Source organism: Podarcis raffonei, chromosome 10 (assembly GCF_027172205.1).
Source record: "Podarcis raffonei isolate rPodRaf1 chromosome 10, rPodRaf1.pri, whole genome shotgun sequence".
Taxonomy (NCBI): Eukaryota; Metazoa; Chordata; class Lepidosauria; order Squamata; family Lacertidae; genus Podarcis; species Podarcis raffonei.
The window spans coordinates 44,980,189-44,997,716 of record NC_070611.1 but is presented as its reverse complement, the minus strand read 5'-3'; the positions used below and the strand labels follow the sequence as shown (position 1 = coordinate 44,997,716).

Sequence of the window (17,528 nt, the reverse complement as noted above, 5' to 3'; positions counted from 1 at the left end):
CTCATGATATGGGCAAGCCATTCACATAAAATGGCAAGTTTATCTTTTGCCTGTTGAAGGATTCAAACATTGTTATTCCTACTTCAAGGGACGAGGGCAGGTATATAATTTATTGTTTAAAAAAGATGTGTTCATCATCAGGTACATATTTCATGCATACTTCTGTAGTATAATCAAATTACTTCCTAAGTACTGATCAAATTAATTTGAGTTGGTACAATAATCTTTTTCTCTCCCCTGGACCCTAAAGAATGTATATGTTGTTCTTCAGTGGTTTATTAATTTACTAATTTCAATCCTATGTTTCTGTTAAGGTGTTTGCAGCAGCATACATAGCATCTCCCTTTCCATTTTATCCTCACACAACTCCCCTGTAATGTTGCAAAAGATGAAGGGTTACTGGCTCACAGTATTCCAATGAGCTTTATGGCCAAGTTTGAATTTGAACCCAGGTCTTCTGGTCCCAGTCCAACACTCTGACTACTACGCTATAAATGCTCAAAGATGTTCCATATCCTTAAAGAATGAAAAGTATTGTGAAATGAATGAAAGGCATTGTGAGGAAAGCCATATCCTTCCTTATTCAGAATTTGTGACAATATCCACACAAAGCAGGAAAAGACAGCGAAGTGATCTTGTTTACGTGAGTAGCTTTCCAGGAAGGAAGTGCAGTAAATGGATTAGATCAATGGTTCATCAAATGTCACTTACTGAGGCCTACAGTTACATGACCGCCTTGGGAAGCTGCATGTAGTAATGTCCCTATAGATGAAAAGGCAATATAACAATGGTCCAAGTGCATTACCATAAGTCCAGTTTCAATTCTTGCACATGACTACACACACATTCAAAAGATAATTTGCAGTATGGTAAGCAGGAGAATGGTTGTCTGAATGGTATATTGAGCCTCTTTATACCCATGGTGACAGAGATAATGTCAATCAGCCCTCTTAGTGTAAAAGCCAACCAAGACACTTTTGATGAAGCTAAAGAATCAGAAATAAGAAGGCAAAACACCAAGGCCCAGTTCAGATTATCTAAAGTGTTCTTTAGAATATGATAATCATGAACAAGATCCAGCAAGACTTAGTATTGTGTTCTCACCCTTTCCTCTTGTGGTCCTCTGCATGCAAAAGAAGAGTAAATGCTTCTGCTTTCACCACTTTTGACTAAGCAAGAGCTTCCAACTGCATATGAACTCAGAGCTGAGTTGCATATTACCTCTACCAAGAGCTGCATATTACCTCTACTTAGTTAACAAGGATATGAAACCTCTGTTTGATCCTGGTTTGCTTTAACTAATTAGTTAAAATAAATCAGAGTTGCTAGAGATCAGACATATCAAGAAATTGTGGTTTAGTCAAAACCGAAAGGTAAAGCTTTCACTTTTCACCACAGCTGTCATTTTACCACTTGCTGTTTTGTACAGCTGTCCACTGATATGAAAAGATCTCAGGGAGATTCATTTTTTTAAAAATTCTTTTGTTGTATGTATATGCCACCTTTTTGCCAAAATACTCAAGATGGTTTACCATTTTGAAATACTAAAACAAATAAACATGATAAAAAGTAGTAACATTTCCCTTAGCCTTAGGCCAACTGGGAGCTGATGGCATAAGCTCCCCGGCCTGAGCCATAAACACCAGGAAGTGTTTATACTGTTCATGTTGTTGTGAGTAAATAGCCCAAACATCTTAAGAACATAAAACACTTTCCACTGTTGGCCATGTCCAGACAATCATACCTAAACTGCAGTTTTATATCCTGGCCTGTTCCAAAGCCAGTAACTACAGTGATTCTGTCCATGTGGACAAAATGGTTAATCATGGTTTATAAGAGGCTTCCTCATTTGATTGCTAATGCTACAAAAGGGCTTTATGTGTAGAAAAATGGCTTGTTTATGTATCTGCTTACTAAGCTGAAATATGATTGTCTGAAACAGGCCACTATTTGTATTACACCTATCCCCAACATGATGCCTCCTGGCACATACAGCTAGCTTTTGTAAATTCTTAAAAAGCATACTTTTTGAAACATTTAGAATGAGTTCAAGAAGGGTGTGATGTGTCAAGAAAACATGTGACACATTTAGCACTAACAGTATTTTAGCTGCTGTACATAGAATCATAGAATCATAGAATCATAGAGTTGGAAGAGACCACAAGGCCATCGAGTCCAACCCCCTGCCAAGCAGGAAACACCATCAGAGCACTCCTGACATATGGTTGTCAAGCCTCTGCTTAAAGACCTCCAAAGAAGGAGACTCCAACACACTCCTTGGCAGCAAATTCCACTGTCGAACAGCTCTTACTGTCAGGAAGTTCTTCCTAATGTTTAGGTGGAATCTTCTTTCTTGTAGTTTGGATCCATTGCTCCGTGTCCGCTTCTCTGGAGCAGCAGAAAACAACCTTTCTCCCTCCTCTATGTGACATCCTTTTATATATTTGAACATGGCTATCATATCACCCCTTAACCTCCTCTTCTCCAGGCTAAACATGCCCAGCTCCCTTAGCCGTTCCTCATAAGGCATCGTTTCCAGGCCTTTGACCATTTTGGTTGCCCTCCTCTGGACACGTTCCAGTTTGTCAATGTCCTTCTTGAACTGTGGTGCCCAGAACTGGACACAGTACTCCAGGTGAGGTCTGACCAGAGCAGAATACAGTGGCACTATTACTTCCCTTGATCTAGATGCTATACTCCTATTGATGCAGCCCAGAATTGCATTGGCTTTTTTAGCTGCCGCGTCACACTGTTGGCTCATGTCAAGTTTGTGGTCAACCAAGACTCCTAGATCCTTTTCACATGTAGTGCTCTCAAGCCAGGTGTCACCCATCTTGTATTTGTGCCTCTCATTTTTTTTGCCCAAGTGCAATACTTTACATTTCTCCCTGTTAAAATTCATCTTGTTTGTTTTGGCCCAGTTCTCTAATCTGTCAAGGTCGTTTTGAAGTGTGTTCCTGTCCTCTGGGGTGTTAGCCACCCCTCCCAGTTTGGTGTCATCTGCAAATTTGATCAGGATGCCCTTGAGTCCATCATCCAAGTCGTTGATAAAGATGTTGAATAAGACCGGGCCCAAGACAGAACCCTGTGGCACCCCACTAGTCACTCTTCTCCAGGATGAAGAGGAACCATTGATGAGCACCCTTTGGGTTCGGTCAGTCAGCCAGTTACAAATCCACTGAGTGGTAGCATAGTCAAGACCGCATTTTACCAGCTTCTTTACAAGAATATCATGGGGCACCTTGTCAAATGCCTTGCTGAAATCAAGGTAGGCTACATCCACTGCGTTCCCTTCATCTACCAGGCTTGTAGATGACACAGACAAGCCACTTAAAAGGATAATGCAGTAATAGAAATACAAAAAAAGGCCTACAACAAAATGTTGCCGTATAGAGGGTTTCTGTTCAGGTTTCCAGCAGCATCCCATGTCCACTAAATACAATGTCCTCATTGAGTTGTTTTGGGTTTTTCTCCATTGCGCTTTTGTTCCTCCATATTTGGTATGCACATTTGTGCCCAATCCCAGCTCTATTAAATTCTTAATTTTGCCATTGATGGCTATAGACAGATTCTCAGTGTGAAAGTCTGATATTTTCCTGGGGTAATTTTGGTTCATGCTCTTTGGTGGTGCTGTGAGGTTGGGAGTGGGTTGTATTTGGACTGATTAAGTTGATATAATTGATACTTTGCATGCATTAACAGAAAGACATTGCATATTAATAAGCAATTCATGAACATAACCACTTTGCCTTCACTAGCTCCACATACTAACAAATTTCAATTGTTTATATCAACCTAATTTAATAATTTCAATATTGTTTCATTTTGCTAAACTATCCACAATGACAATATAGTGAGTAGCAGACAACTACATTTAGTCACACAATATACGTAACTGGGATTCTGGTTAATGTGAATTTAACACAGCTGCCCTAGTGGGCCAGAAACCCAGGTTTAAAGAACTCTGTGCAGTTTTGTATCATTCAAATGGACAACTATGTTAACTAGAATATAATCAGCAGTCAAAACTTTAATACCTTTATTTAGACTACTGATCACAACGTAGTATCCAGTTTATGTCAAAATTCTTCCATACATTTCCTCCGTTGCTAACTCTTTCAGACTAATATTGCAAGGGAGGAAGATCTTGCAGATTTACCATACAATCAGTATATATTTTACACAGAAGGAAATCTTGCTATGTTCAGTGGAGCTTATTCCTAGTTATGTGTGCACAGGATTAAAGCCATAGCTGTAGTAGAACTCTACATGTGTTACACAGGGGACTATCAAAACACAGGCAATGATACTCCCTTGGAAAATAACAAAACCATATTAAACAGCATGTCTCAAAGTTTAAATGCATATTTCAGAAAAGCATAATACAGCCTTCTTGGAACTGAACCAGTTCTAGATGTCAGCAGGATCACAGGTCTGAATGCTCTCCATGACAAAAGAACTCCCAACAACCCATAAAGAGAATGTTAGAACACTTCTCTAACTAGTTTGATACAGTAGTGACAGGACGTAACTATTTAAATATGAAAGCTCACATACCACAGCACTCAGAAATGGTATTTAGGAGACTATAGCTCAGCAGTAGAGTACATGCATCACATGCAGAAGGGTCCAGGTTCAGTATCTGGAATCTGCAGTTAAGATGATCAGGTGCTCACAGACATCTCTGCCTCATACCCTAGAATCACTGCCAACCAGAGTAGACCATACTATGCAAGATGAAGGCATAGTGGGGGGACAGTGGCCTCAGGTGCACATTTTTGAGGGGGGACAATGAGGCACCCCCACAGCAGGTACGGAGCCCTGGAAGCTGAGGGACAGCAGCAGGCGGGTTGGTCTAATGGCCAAGTTGATGGAGGGAGTGCACGAGGAGCCTGTTGGAGGTGGGCTCTGTTCACCCTCCACGTGAGCTAAGTTGCAGGCGTACTGTATTTCTCTTCTATGTATACACCAAAAGGAAGGTAAAGGTAAAGGGACCCCTGACCATTAGGTCCAATCGTAACCGACTCTGGGGTTGTGGTGCTTATCTCGCTTTATTGGCTGAGGGAGCCGGCGTACAGCTTCCGGGTCATGTGGCCAGCATGACTAAGCCGCTTCTGGCAAACCAGAGCAGTGCATGGAAACGCCGTTTACCTTCCCGCCAAAGCAGTACCTATTTATCTACTTGCACTTTGACGTGCTTTCGAACTGCTAGGTTGGCAGGAGCAGGGACCGAGCAACGGGAGCTCACCCCGTCATGGGGATTTGAACTGCCGACCTTCTGATCGGCAAGTCCTAGGCTCTGTGGTTTAACCCACCGCGCCCACCTGGAAAAGGAGACCAATTTGTTGCCTGAGGATTTTTAACCCAGAATATAAGAACAACTGTACCTTAGGTTTGTGGAACCTTTACCATCAAGTGTGGTCAACTTCCTTAGAGCTTCACACTAAGTATGCTCATGAGGTGCTCAGAATGCACCAAAACACTCAGTTCCCTGACTTGCTAGCTGCAGATGTCAGAATAGCCTGATATAGAGACCACTAAAGTACAGCTGATTCAATATAGATCTAGCTGCACTACATTGTAGTGAAATGTTATCCATTTTGACAAACAAATTATATTAATTTCAGAAAATAAGAACTAGGATTCATTTATTTACAAGTAAAATAATAGGCACTAAAATAGTTATTGCTACCCTCACAACAAACTAATAGAGCACTCACACCCACAAAAATGAAATGGTTAATTTCATATATCACAGAAACCTAAATATTGTTCTAATATGAGACTAACATAGACCAATTCCATGAAAATACTTCATGGCAAACTGAATTGAGGACATGCAGCCGGACGAGGTACAAATAAATGTGACTTCACCTCACCCTTTCATCAAGAAGCTCAGGATGTCAATGAACAGGATTATTCCATTTTTCCTCAACAGCCATTCTGCAGGCACAGATTAGGCTGAAAGATGGTGACCATGAACCAATTGCCACCATCAGTTTCACGGCAGAGCAGCATTTAAAGTCAGGTGTCCCCAATTCATTTCAAAACTATATACTATGCTTGTTAAATATGCTCTGGATTCCTTTTTGGAACTACTTGCCACCTAATACAAAAGCGAGGGAACTAAGAGTTTGTTACCTTCTTTATTTAAAAAGTAGAATGTACTGTACAAAAAAGCATTGTTTTAATTACTGGGGGCAAATACAAGCCTGCTGCCCAAACACTACCTTGTTGTCATTCACAATTATGATTGTACTGGACAGCATAGATATAGGGGACATATGAACATTTATACTTTTGCTTTTTTAAAAAAACTAGTATATCAGGCAAAGGCAACACTAATTAGAAGTATCTAAGTCTTCCTAACTTTAACACTGCTCACCATATATAGCATTGCTATCACTCTTCTAGGCAATAACTCATGACACTTACTTCCAAGAAGTGGCTACAACACCAGTTAGGTTTTACCAGAAGTGACAGCATACCCTCTAACGACCTCAGTTGACTCTTATGAAGAAAAAAGGTGGATGGTGTGTTAGTAGGGAAAAGAGAGCATGAAGCAATTACTGCTACAGAGCCATTAAGAAATATTTCATGCAATTCAATTTGGCTCATATTAATGCACAACATCAGGAAATATTATTCCCAACTCATTTAAGATATTTAATGTTTTGAGTCCCTACCTAGACCTTTACGTTTGTTCAGAGTGACATGAGGTGGTCAATTCCATCAGTTTGCCTAAGAGATGAACTGAAAGAAAGCAAGAGGCCAGCTGAACCGGAGAGGAGCTTACATCCTAAGAAAACACCATGAAGGTCACAAATTTATTTTTTCATTCATACTTCAATTTTTTGGAAGTCCTTCCTAGTCTACTCTTTTTTAAAAACAAACGCGCGTGCACGCACGCACGCACACACAATCTGTATAAGAGAGAAGCCACCTATTCAGTGGGCCTAACTGAATCTCCTTCGGTCTGCTTCACACTGACTGAGGGAAGAAGCCAATATGCCTTCTCTACGATTCCTTCGACTTGGAAAAAGCATCGTCCCACCAGGGGATTGAAATCCCAGCAGGTATTCAAAAGGGAGCCATCCCCCCTGCCCCGCTTTAACCACCTTCCCTCCCTCCACATTACACTTCCCCTCCGACACCCCTCTCCTTTTTTCAGATGCAATGTACGCGAGAAGGCAGGGAGGGAAGTGCGGGGCAGAAGGAGCAAAGGTAGATCGCAGGATTTCCTGAGGATCTCCCCAACTCCGACCCCCCCCCCCGCGGGCATTCCTCCTCCAAGCATCCATGGCAAGAGCCCGGCTGGGGGAGGGGCGCGGATGCTGCGGCCCGCCCGGGCACCCGTCTCCCCGTCTCCTTCTCCCGCCCCGCCTCAGCCGCGCGCCCCGCCCCTTCTACCGAGGCCCGCGACAGGGCTTCGCACGCACCGAAGCCGTTACCTCAGCGTCGCTGTCCTCCCCCGCCCCCCCTAAGGGGGGGGAGCGCGGAGCGGGCGGCGCTTCTCAGCGGCGCGTGGGGCGGCGGGGATCCGCGTCGAGCCGGGGGCGGCTCCGCGGCGGTGGTGCCGAGGTTTCTCTCTCCATTCTCCCCTCACACACACACACAGGAAATAACACAGGATCAGCTGACAGGACCCAGCCAATGGGGCGGCGGCGGGGCAGCGCGCGCAAAAGGGAGGAGCGCGAGACGGCGGCGGCGCAGGGCGGGAGGGCGGCGCATTGCGCGTGCTCGAACCCGCCCTCCGAGGCGCAGAGGGGAGCTGGGCAAGCGCCTTCTTCAACCACGCGCTCGTTTAAAGAGGCAGCGCCCGGGCGGAACAGAACTCTGTCCCTCTCTCGCCTAGGGACGAAGGCGGGCACCGGCTTAAGCCAGTAGTAGCCTAATGCACACCTTGACCATTAACTTCCGTGTGTCTTCCAAGTAAACACAGTAGCCCAGCGCCTCCCTCCCCAAAAGGAGGGGGAATTACAGCAGCGCAGGCGACTCCTGCGTCTCCCCGATATTTAAGGCTGCCATCCCTCGCGCACACTTACGCGGGAGCAAAACCCCGTGAACAAACTAGGGCTGACTCCAGAGTAAATACGGATAGGATCTGGCTGCAGTTGTGCAAGAAGCAGCAATTGGTAACATTTTCTATCTCGCGCTTCAGCCGGAAATGCTGCTACCACAGTTTCCAGCCCCTATTGCTTCCCTTTCACTATATTATCTCTCCTTCCCACCCCCCACTGGCCCGCCAAGGGATGGGGGGTTGTGAGCAGAATCATAACGGGTTCAGTCAGAGGCAACGGTTTGAGTTGTCCAGGTCACGGCTGGCACCAAAGGGTGGCGAGGTCTGACCCGCCATCCCAACCCACTCATGGTTCTCCTATAGGTGGCACTCAAGAAAATTAGAATTTGGAGGCAGCCCAAAAGAGTTATTCCTGCCTTTTCCAGGTGAAGGGGGGGCACTGCCTAGAACCCACTCTGTTTAAATTTATCGTCCCCTGTCTCTCACCAGCTGCTGCTGAAACACGAATGTTTACTCATTTTTTTAAAAAGCATTAAAATGCCTAAGCAAACAGAGGCCCTTACCAATAATATCAGGTTCCTAGCTGCATAGCAGTGGCAAGATCCCAGGGCAATGTGTCTCCTATTAAAACAACACTGATAAGCAACACCCTGCTATGAAGCCATAAAAAAGGTAAGACAAATCCTCAATGCAGGCTCATTATTAATCCAGCTTTTCAACCTCCCCCACTGGATACCACATACTTGATCTACTTAACCAAGTCCCTGCCATTCACTGATTCCCACCATCCCCTTACTCCCAGGCAGTGAAGAAATTAATTCTGCAAGCAGATCGTTTTTCTGCTAGAAAAAGGGCTATTTTAAACCAAACTCTTCAGTCCTGCGCTACAGCAGAGTACTATAGCAAGTACTGTAATGGAAGCTCCTTGGACCATAAACCACCCATTTTTCTCCCACCCCATGAATCTATTCAAAATTTGTCATTATGCTGCTTCCACAGTAGGCATATACTGCGGCATCACAAACCAACCATTTTTTTTTTTTTGCTTTCCTGTACACTTTTCTTTTTGCCAAAGCTCAGAAAATCCATGTTTTTAAACTCTATGAAATAGCTGTGTTATTGCCTACCACATTGCTATTGTGGCTGATTATGGCCTGTATATAGTGCCCTAAAGCAGAGGTTTTCAACCTTTTTGAGCCCACGGTTCCCTTGACCAACTACATTTTTTCTGTGCCACCCCTGTGGGGCTCAGGAACCCAGTTATGGCACCCCTTGCCTGCAGAGCTGGCAGCCTCTCACCCTTTTTTGAACACCCTCCCTTGTGGAGTGTTCCCTCTCCGCTCCCCTCTCTTTGGGGGTCCTCTGGGCAGCCATAGCTGCCACCCTGGTCTCCAAAAGAGCCAATCCAGAGACATGACTTCAAGCTTACCTACTTTCAAGAATGCATTTAGGGAGCTTTTTTTGAGGTGAGTAAACACACAGCTTACAGTACTTCATACCAAACTATAGATAATACAATATATCTCATTATCCAGGCTCCTGTCCAGCTCACAATGACAGAGGCTCTTACTTGAGACTAAGGTGGAATCTATACACATATAAAAACCATTCCGAAAATGATTTTTTAATAAAACGTTTTAAAAAATACATGGAATTTTCCATAAGGCTCACTGTCACCATCTCGTGTCACACTGTACATTGCACTTAAAATGTTTTATTTGTAGTTGTATAGCTGAGTCCTAAGGAATAAATCTCTAAGGCAGAAAAGAGATTCAGGCTCAGCAACAGGTAATGAGTCCTAGCAGCTGCTGCACACAGACTAGATGACAGGAAAGGTGAAGCCAGCCAGCCTAGAAGCAGTGGTCCATGTTTAAGGAGTCCCAAGACCAAGGCAATGAGCTGAGAACCACATGGAAGAATTGGAGGGGGCCCCCCCCATACTTTTAAAGATGGGGCAAGGAGAGCTCATTCCAGAGACTCTTGTGATCTGCAAGCCAGTGGGGGGCAGGAGAATAGTTTCATCACCAGGTCCTGGGAGACCAGGTTGTGCCTCCCTTTCAGCCTCCAGTTCATCCCCACACCCCAGCTGGCTCCTGCACTCCACCTTGGATTCAATTACTGCACTCTTTTCCTCAGGAAGAAAGAGGGGAGATGAGAGCCCTGCAAGGGCAGTCATATCCTGAGAGGTAGACGTAGATGCTGCCTCCAGCCTCTGTTCCCCAGTCCCATGTCATTTTCCTGTTCACGCTCCTAGGTCTCTGCCGCCCACTCCACTCCTGAGCCCAACAATGCCTTGGGACTCACGGAACTCAAGATAAATTACTACATGAGCAATAGTAAATTCAACTTTAGGAAACTGCACAAATTCTCCTGGAAAGACACTTCTGCAGTGATTAACACTTTCTAGTACAGTACTAGTACAGTGGTACCTCGGGTCGGGTTACATACACTTCAGGTTACAGACTCCGCTAAACCAGAAATAGTACCTTTGCTTCAGGATGAGAACAGAAATCGTGCTCCGGCGGCGCAGCGGCAGCAGGAGGCCCCATTAGCTAAAGTAGTACCTCAGGTTAAGAACAGTTTCAGGTTAAGAACAGACCTCCGGAACAAATTAAGTACTTAACCCGAGGTACCACTGTACATTTCTTCAAGTCTAACATGATTTCAATACAGCAGTTCAGGAGTCATATCCAGTTTGCGGAAGGCCCAACAGTGAAGCACAGCATATATAGATGGTTATCTATAGATGTTTTGCAGAGTCACTTGAACAGGTTCCACCCTCATGAGCTTACTAACCACTGGATTCACTTAGGCTGCCTATACCAACCTACTACCTGGGAGTAAGCACCATTGAACTCAGGAGTTACCTCAAAGTAAGTATGTGTAAGATTGCACTGTTAAAAGCAGTAACCAAAAAGTAATGATTCAACCTATTCTTTGAAACTAGTTTGCTCCCATATCCACTAACCACCTTGTCCAATCTACTTAATTCAACATCAGTATGAGAATTCTATGTTACACCTTTGTTGCATAGGGTTGCAATTCCTACAAGTTGCTACAACATTGCCAATACACCCAAAATACTTTGCCTACAAACATAGATTTCATTTCAGTATTCACTTCTACAAATTATTGTCCATCAACTAGTGGAAAAATCTTTTTACCTTTCATTTACCAATTCATTCCCCTTGTAATAGTTGCAGCCCAGTCTTCTGTAGATTTACTCATGCCAAATTCAATTGGACTTATTCTCACCCCGCATAGCAGTACAACTCCAGACTCCTCAAACAATTACGTTTAAGTGGTAGAGATGTCACATAATGTCAGCTTGAACAAAAGGAAAATCCGCAGGAGGAGTTGAATTGAGAAGCATTCTCTTCTTCCAACAGATGCAAGAACAGTGAGAATTTTTCCACCCAAAATTTATAGCTTGCTGGCAAGGACTGTCCCCAGCACAGCAGAAGAGGCCAGAAAGTCAATAAATCTCCATTATCTGAATCATTAGACGCATCCCTGGTTGGTAATATACAAAAATGCAACTGAGGGTATCCCATTTTTTCACCTTGTCTTTTTTTATAAAAAAAAGTACACAGAACAAGTTTTACAGCTTGTTACGTGTTATTTTGTACAATTTAAAACGATGTTAACTACCCAAAGTATAAGTGATAATGGTTATTCTGAATAATATTTTAGTTTTAGGGTATCTCCATTTGGGAGAGAGCAGGGAGAGAATATCATTTTAGAGAAGAAAAAAAACTTTAAGCTACCTTTTACTGATTTTCTATTAGAGCGCTGATATGCTTAAATAACTACCTAAAAGGAAATTAACAACAGAACCTCTGTCATTATTCCTGGTAGGATGGATTCCAGAAGGCTAAGTTGCCTTCTGTAATTCATGTGACTGAATGCCTGGTTTATGACACGCAGTTTCATCAAATCCTAGAACATCACCAAATAGCGGAATCCAGAGAATTTAAATTCACCTTGCAAATAACTTAGCCTTAATATATACAGTATCACTCCAATAAACCTTGCACCCTACTTTTAGAACATGCTACATAATAAGCTTCTAAATTTCAGATTTATGCCATTTTTACAGAATGGTAACCCCTTCTTTTAAGAGCTATTATTCTTTAGAGACTCATAGCAGCTGAGCAGTGCGTATCTTAAATCATGCCAGAACTGAACATCACAAATGCAATATCCAAATGACCCATATTTGAAGGACAAGATCATCCTCAGCTATACTAAATAGTTTTGTACAAGCTATTTTGTACCCACAGTTCAACACCTACAATAACTCGTTGAAGTTAACCTGATATTCATAATAAGGACAACCCTACTTAGAGTACTACTATATTCCCATGATAAATAAATGATAGATTATATTAATATAAAAGCTTATCACAGCTATGAAACAAAAGCAAAGTTAATATTTGTTAAAAAAAAAGTTAGTAGCTTAGCAAAAAAAGGAAAAAACCACAAATCCTAGTTTTAGACCACAGACAGCCATGACAGTCCCAGCCCTTTAGATGCACTGAAAGAACATTGGATGTTAGTCATTACTCCTTTTATAAGTAAGGAAGGTGGCTTGGTCCTGCAGCTCAAATGCTTTTATCTTCTTGATGAGGCATCACACTCAGCTGGATCTCATATCATTCTTCCATTGCAATCTCTGTGAGTGAATGAAAACAGCTGGGGACCATCTTGGAGCAAGATTTAACTCTTTCATTTAACCCAGAGTGCATACTGTGGGATAAATATCAGCCTCATATAACCAGTAAGCTTAGCTCTAGTTGATGTGTGAAGGGGTTAAGACCATAGAGTAAGCTGTTCTGCCAGACCCAACTAGGCCATATCCCCTCACCTTGAGAGGAAGTGTTAACAAGGCCTTTGCTTACTTCCACCATGTGAATCCAATCAGAAAAAAACATCTGGGCTGATTGTGCCAAGCCCAGAGCAAGCCAACCTTGTGTTTCTCTACAAATAATTTAGAAACATGTACCAATTTTGAAATGAAGTTTTGCTGCCTGTCGTTTCTTGCTACTTTATGGAAATGCACATGAATCTGATTTTTTAATGAGTTCATTAAGTAAACCATTTTTAACTTTGCAAGTGTGTGGCCTATTTCTATGCTAAAGGGGAAGTAAAGGGGAACTTTGGGAGAAACTTAGAAAAGGGTATTTCAAAGGTATAACAGCCTATATTTCCCTGCTTTACCTTACTGCACGTTTTGTGATTTTTAAATCTCTGCCGATGATGCTCTCTCACCAAGAGAGTATTTGCTCCAAACCTGGAACTCTGAACTCATATATTAGGGGTGGTTAACCCTTTTCAGCTCAAGGACTGAATGATCTCATGGGCAACCTTCTGGGGGCAGCATGCTAGTGGTTGGTGGCGGCCAGAAGTAACAGCGGGTGGAGAAAGAGATGTGACTGTTCCCTTTGTACAGTCGGCGACATTCTAGCCAATCAAAAGTCCCGGGTTTCTGCACACTCACACACACCCCATTCTCCACCAAGACAAGCAAGAGGCATTACTGCAACCATACCAAATAAAACAGCACTTGAAGCCTAGGGAGGAAGCATGTCTGGAGAGTCCCAAGAGCTGGACAGAGAAGTCACAGTTTGCTTCTAGGCCTCTGGTTCCCCACCCGTCATATATCAAGGTATGTAGTTACATCAATTTGTCATCATGTCCACAGAATTTAAAACACTAAAATGGAAACTTGGTGGTGGGTAAAAAATGCCCTGAGGAAGGACATAATGCATCTTTCCAGAATCCTTGCAGAAGCTCTCCTTTAAGACTCCAGATACACTCATCCAGAATCTGAACTCCACTGCTGTGACTGAGGCTATAAAAACAAGACATTCCACAGTGTTATGGGAGGGAGGGAATTTCAAAAAAAACAAAAACCCACCCCATTACGAATGCTCAGACACCCAAGGCCATGTGGTATCTCTTCCACATTAATCTGGAAAAAATACACTGACCAAATAAACCTATTTTACTCCACAGGCGACAGGAGTGTCTCCCACAGACAAAACAGAATAAAGAATGTGGGTTGCCCAAAGGGAGGATGCTGTTCATCACAACTCCCTAAAATGCAGATAAGCTCCCAACTTGCATTGCTGAAAACAACAGAAAGCACAATCAGCTTTGCTGGCAAACGTTATATGCTGCACTCCAGTTATCAATACTGCTGCTAAACCCTCATGGCCCATTCTTCCAGACAAGTTTCGAGTAGAGATGAGCAGATTTCTCACTTCCCCTGTGTTATTGTTGTGCCAATCTGATATCCCTTGGGTTCTGCTTCGCTTGTCTTCCAGTAGGAATTCCAGATTTCGAAATGCCAGTAACAGATTATGCACATTCACCCTCTGCTATGATAAAGAAAGCTTCCTGTGGGAGTGCAATTGTAATTATGCAGAAAAGGAAAGTATTAAAATCCTATGTTTTTGAAACGGGATCCTGTAGGAATGCCATTTATTAATTTTAAAATGACCCTGGAAGCAGCAATTTCTTCCCGTGAGATCTCCAACACTGGGGGGGCGGGGGCAGGTTTGACTGGTTTTCACATGTTTATCTCTTCATCCTATTGAACAATAGGAAGAACAAACTGTTGGCAGTTAAATGAAATTGATGATTAATAAATAAACAAAATGGCCCCATCATTCATCAGACACCTATCTGTTCCTGAGGCTCAAAAGAATTCTGCTATATCAAACCAGAAAATCATCCAGACCAGATTTTGTTTCAATAGTAGCAAACTAGACACCTCTGGGAAGCCTGCAATCAAGACACGAGTGCAACAGCACTCTCCTGTTCATGTTTCCCAGCAACAGGTATTCGGAGGCATAGCGTCTTGACATCGGAGGTAATACATAATAATTGGCAGAAAAAATGATGGTGGACAAGGCTGATGCCCTTTTAAAACCTTCCAGAATCTTGTGGTAGTGAATTCCATAGCTCAACTATTCAAACTACTACTTTGGCTGTGTCCACACTGGGTCCTTAAAGTGTGCATGGCAGGGTTTCCAGGAGCACTTCCAATGTTATGCTTTCAAAACCTTTATCAATGTCTTCTATCCACACTTGTGGGCAGCAGCTGATGGTACTTTTTGCCAGAAACATGAGAACAACTGTGGGCATATGCATGACTACAGTGGTGCCTCGGGTTACATACGCTTCAGGTTACAGACGCTTCAGGTTACAGACTCCGCTAACCCAGAAATAGTACCTCGGGTTAAGAACTTTGCTTCAGGATGAGAAGCAAATGCTTTGGCGGCGCGACGGCAGCGGGAGGCCCCATTAGCTAAAGTGGTGCTTCAGGTTAAGAACAGTTTCAGGTTAAGAACAGACCTCTGGAACTAATTAAGTTCTTAACCTGAGATACCACTGTATTTGTTTACCTGTGCACACTTCCCGTTTTAGTTTTTTTAATTTTGAAATACAATTTTTTGATCTACCAAATTTGCACAAAAGAGCAGTCAATTTATTTACTTTTAGAAAATGTTTGTGTTGCTCCAAGCCAGGAAACCTGAGGACCATTGTAGACATGCAGGCAGGTATTTGGTTACCTGTGCACACACATTTCTTTTTAAAAAAACAAGTTTTTTGATCCACCAGATTTGCATAAAAGAACAGTTTTTTAAAAATTAAGTATATATCTGCATCACTTGATGCCGGACAAGGATTTGGAATTGCTTGGATAAAATGTTGCCAATATAAAAACCCTGTTATTTTAATACAGCTGTTTTATTCAAGAGCAGTTCTGTGCAAAAGAGCTGCTTTAAAAATAAAAATACTGAGAACAATACTTTCAGCAACATTCACTGGAAAAAGGCAGGCAGCATCCCTTTCTTCAGGAAAAAAAGGAAGTAGAGGGGATGGCAATGGAAAGCACCCTGTGTAACATCACCAAATATGATTTTTTAATATATATTTTTGAAAAATCAGCACCCACACACAGAATTCACTTCATTGCGTCTAGTCAGGTAACATGTAATTTTATTTTATATTTTCTTCCCTTATTGGATTAACCACGGATCAGGAAAATCTGAGTTTAGCAGGGGGAAAGTGCGAGGTGCCACTTGGATGAGGATGTTCTGTGGTCACAAGCACCTCCAAGTCCACATTAGACAAGTCCTTCCTTTTGTATATCCACCTGTAATACATCTTTCCTTACTCGCCTTTTTTTCTAAACTAAAAAGTGTTGTGACCTTTTCTGATAGGGGAGTTGCTCCAATCCAATTTTGGTTGCCCCTTTTCTGGTCTGTAGTTAGGAAGTTGGCTTTGTGGAGTGCGAGATCTGGGTTCTAATTCTGCTCCTCCTCCTTTACATCTAAAAACATTGTTACTGAAAGAACACCCAAAAGAAAACTTTGACTTGTATCTCCCTGTAGCTGGGCATGAACCAACACCACCTATGTGCTCTTTTCCAATGAAAAAGTATTTTGTTCCTCTCATACAGACAAAAATACAACTGTGTTGAGAAGAGTGTTCCAGGGACTTTTGATTGGCTGCAGGAAGCTCCTGTAGCCAATCGGAAGCTGCGGGAGCCCCATCGGATATTCAGGTTCCAAAGAACATTCGCAAACTGAAACACACACTACTGGGTTTGCGGCATTCAGGAGCCAAAACGTCTGAGTACCAAGGCGTCTGGGATCCAAAGTATGAATGTACATTGATGCCTTTCCTGCATGGCAATTGTGACAGTGCCATCAGCCTGCCATCTCATGATTGGCGAACAATAGAATCCATGGGGCATTGTAGAAGTGTCTGTTGGTGTTGTTATATCTGCAGCTATCTTCCGCAGTGCTTCTTTGTTCCTGCACATGCAGATGATCGCAACTACATGATTAGTATCCAAAGCTGTCCCCTTTACTGATAGAAGGCATCCTTGTCTCTAGTCCAAAATATGAGGACACATAGTGGGATGTAGGGGAGAGAGGGAAATCACGGAAAATCACCTCCCTCCCCTTTCCACTAATTGATGCCTTCTGTCAGCAGAGACAGCACTGAATATCATCTTGTGTCATTATTAGCTCTGATATAGTTGCTACCAGTATTGTAGGAATATAGGCTCACCCTGTAATTCAGGCAACTTTTAGCTAACTGACAATCAAACATCAAAGTGAATTTGTGAGACTATAATCCCTGTGTCCTTTCAAGAAACATCAACTTGTTATTTTCACTTAAGTCACACAAGGAACGGTCCAAGCCACAGGTCCCTGTAGTTCACCACAGAGTTTGAACGGGTGTAGTAGGCAATCTTCTAGTCCAACTTTCTGCTCAGTGCAGGAAGTTCAGTGCTAGGACATTGCCAGCAGATGGTTGGTCAAGCCGCTGCTCTGTAAAAAGACCTCAAGCAATGGAGAGCCTAAGACCCCTCAAAGTAATAAATTCCACTGTCCAACTGATCTGTTTGCAAAGCAGGTTTCTTCTAGAGTGCAACCAATATCTGCCCTCTTGCAATTTATGCCCAATAAAATTGTTCACCCTTTAT

The 17,528-nt window shown here is 42.8% G+C and overlaps 1 protein-coding gene across 18 annotated transcripts in view; it reads right to left on the bottom strand.

Moving 5' to 3' along the window:
- The window catches only part of TCF20 (transcription factor 20), a 193,724-nt gene that overhangs the window by 69,293 nt on the left and 106,903 nt on the right, over positions 1 to 17,528 (bottom strand). Inside the window, exon 1 of one of the 18 annotated variants that reach the window (XM_053406445.1) lies at positions 7,440 to 8,151. The exons of 15 other annotated variants lie outside the window; for them this stretch is intronic. The gene's annotated coding sequence lies outside the window, so the exon portion shown is untranslated. Of the gene's footprint in view, positions 1 to 6,686; positions 6,760 to 7,439; positions 8,152 to 17,528 lie in introns of those variants that run through there. 2 more of the 18 variants (XM_053406434.1, XM_053406446.1) reach the window with 2 other exon arrangements.